General features: G+C 37.3%; 1 long non-coding RNA gene across 1 annotated transcript; it reads left to right on the top strand.

The window, feature by feature from the left end:
- The first annotated feature begins 796 nt into the window (after positions 1–796).
- LOC132098313 (uncharacterized) lies at positions 797–2,695 on the top strand. The gene is made up of 3 exons (XR_009422866.1): positions 797–916; positions 1,610–1,957; positions 2,045–2,695. It is a non-coding gene; the product is annotated as an uncharacterized LOC132098313 (long non-coding RNA).
- Positions 2,696–3,159: the final 464 nt, after the last annotated feature.

Below are 3,159 nucleotides of genomic sequence, written 5' to 3'. Positions count from 1 at the left end.
CGGACAGCGCAGAAGGAACGGCAGTGGAAGGCGGCGAAGGCCAGCAGCTTCAGAAGTGGCTCGTCCCGCTGAGATGCCTATCAGACGGCGCTTGCTTCCTTCGTGATCCAGCGATGCGTGAGCTTCGCTGAAGAGATTAAAAATCAGGTGAGTCAGCCTTTTCGAGCTCCTTTTATAGGTTGGGCCACACCCATTTCGGCGAGAAGTGGCAAGAAGGGCGCGAAGCGCCCTTATTGGTCTGATGTTACATTAGCCTGTGCTCGATAGGCTGTGCAGTTGCCGCAGAACAAGCCAATGAGCGAACGAGCCGTCTCGCCTATGGCTGTGTACTGCTGCAAATGCGCTTTACAAAAATACAAAATTAAGGATAATTTTTTGCTTCAGTATTTCTTGAAAAGAGACTTTTCCCGTAGCGTCTTAGTTAAGACGCAGTACGAGAGAGCTCTCGTAAGAGAACCTGCTCACCAAGTAAAAAGCTGCTATATTATCTCTGTTTTATAATGAACCTTTATTACTTACCAAGATAAAATTAAATTCGACTAACATATTGTTTTTTCTAAGCAAATATATGATCACATTGCCTATCCTTTGTTTGTTTGTTGATGCAATCCTCTTGGAGCAGAGTAGACATTTAAAAATGTATTGTACCATTTAGATATATCGCATGAGAAGTCTTTAGCCTTTGTACTGCAATTACTGAGCAATTTTTTGTTTTACATTCTCATACATTTACTATAATCCACTGATCAATCCAACTCCTCTTAGAACTAACAGATAAAACCAACATTTCTTCTTTAGATTGATTCATCACACCACATGAATAACATTGATATCATTAATTAAAATATGATTATAATATAATTGGTTTAAAATAAACTGACCATGGTACTTCCACCTGCCCTGCTTCTTCTCTGTGGTGAGTATTTAATTCTACCTACAGTATGTGTGTGTGTGTGTGTGTGTGTGTGCGTGTGTGTGTGTGTGCGTGTGTGTGTATATATATGTACTGTGCAAAAGTCTTAGACCACTAGTATTTTCACCAACAAAATGGTTTTAAATTAGGTTGATTTAATTTAGTTAAGTTAATAGAAGTTCCTTAATAAAATCTATTTATGGCATTATTTTTGATGGCATCTTCACTTTTATAGCATTTTTACACAAGTGCATAAAGCTTTGCCCAGTACTGTAGCTTTGCAGGTTTCTTGAAGCGTTTTGGAGACATTGCCACAGTTCTTTTGGATTGAGTCCGTGTCATTTTGTTCTGTTTCTTCATGTTATTTCAGACAAACTGATGATGGTGAGATCAGATCTCTGTGTGGAGCACTGGCTGCTGCCAGACTTACCATGCAAACAAAAATCTCACTTGATAACTACTATTAATTGCAAAAATAATGTTTGGAAGTATAAACACACACACACACACACACACACATTGCATGTTAAAAATTCAGCAGAACATTAACATTAAGACATTGTGGATTTATTAAATTTTTAAGTTAGAAAATCCTAGAGTCAAAAGTTGGACAAGTGTACATGTGTTTTTCAAAGATATGAATTTTCTTTCAGTCAATATGTCAACAGAAAAAAAAACCTGACTATCTCTTCTCAGTTTTTCCTCTTTCAAGTGGTACAGGTCGACTAAGAAAATTCTACTTAAATGAAACACAAATGCAGATAAATGATGCACTGAATGCTTGTAGACATAACTACACTGTCCTCGTCACAATCTATGAAGATAACGACAATGCAATGCTAGCTAAAATGATACTGAATGGACGTATGTATTGTGAATGGATTGGAGCCAAAAGCTGTACATGGTCAAACGGTGATCCAGTCACATTCAACAACATCACCAGAAATTTTACTGAGGAAAGCTGCTGTGGTGCACTAACCACTGATGGAACATGGGAGTATTTCAACTGTAGTTCAGAAATGTACTTCATGTGTTATAAACAAGGTAATCATCCCTGGGCTCTTTACTGTATATCTTATAAATATCCAAAGATTATGAGTAAAACTAGTGTCTATTCTTGCATTCATACAGAATCATTAAACTATAGTTTAATCCCTGAAAATAAAACCTGGTTTGAGGCTCAGCGGCACTGCAAAATGAATCACTCAGATTTAGTCAGCATCAGAAATCAGGGGGAAAACGAGCAAGTGAAGGAAGCAGTAAATGGGAGTAACTCTATCTGGATTGGCCTTCAGTATAATTACAGCCTTGCATGGTTTGATGGTGGATATTCTGAATATGTAAAAATACAGACTGTGAGAGGAGAAACTAACATTGCTGGATGCTTTACATTTCTCTCAAAACAACTACCGGAATCTTGGTCCAAAACTAATCTGAATACATGTGGTGCTCTTTGCTACAGTAGGTTAAGACAATATTTTATGCTTCAAAGCCTACCGTATGCTTGAATAAATCAAAGCATGTAAATAATAAAAAAAAAATGTCTTTTCTTCTCTTCAGAGAGCTTCATTCATGTCAGTTCTTATAAAATGTACTGGGAGGAAGCTTTCGATTATTGCAAGAGCAAAAATCATGGACTACTGCGCATTGAGTCAGAGGATGATCAGATAGAAACAGAGAGAGAAATAAACAGAAAAAATATTTCAGAGCCAGTGTGGGTGGGGCTTAGACAGAGTCGACTTTTTGGATTCTGGATCTGGTACAATGGGCTCAGTGTGGGCAACTGGAAAGGAGGAAGTCCACCAGAATATTAAGTATCCCGACACTGTGGTGCCTTAGAGAAGGTGAAAGGTCAATATAAATGGTGTGATAAAGACTGCAGATCTGAATTTAGAGTTTTATGTGAGTTAAAGTAATATACCTCTCTTTTATGCTCTTTGATTTATCGCATGCACAGTTTTCAGCGCTCCGAATGAGGAAAAAGAGCATCATTCATCTCTTGTATAATAAAGCTCTTATAGTTAGCAATAGAAGCTAGTTGGTAATGCTGTACCTGTAGTGGTTCTGTTGCCTTTTTCATGTTTATCTCATTGATTCATTCGTTTTATTATTTTGTTGTAAACCTTTATGCCTCGTACCAAGAATTAACATTAAAAGTTGTTCATGAACATTCCATTCCATACAGTCCTTTTATTGTGAATATTGTGTTGAAAGTATTTGCATTTGCCAAATTTGCAAGTAAACCA

The sequence above is a fragment of the Carassius carassius genome, chromosome 22, assembly GCF_963082965.1.
Source record: "Carassius carassius chromosome 22, fCarCar2.1, whole genome shotgun sequence".
Lineage (NCBI taxonomy): Eukaryota > Metazoa > Chordata > Actinopteri > Cypriniformes > Cyprinidae > Carassius > Carassius carassius.
The sequence above is the reverse complement of the archived record's forward strand: the minus strand, read 5'-3'. Positions and strand labels throughout refer to the sequence as shown.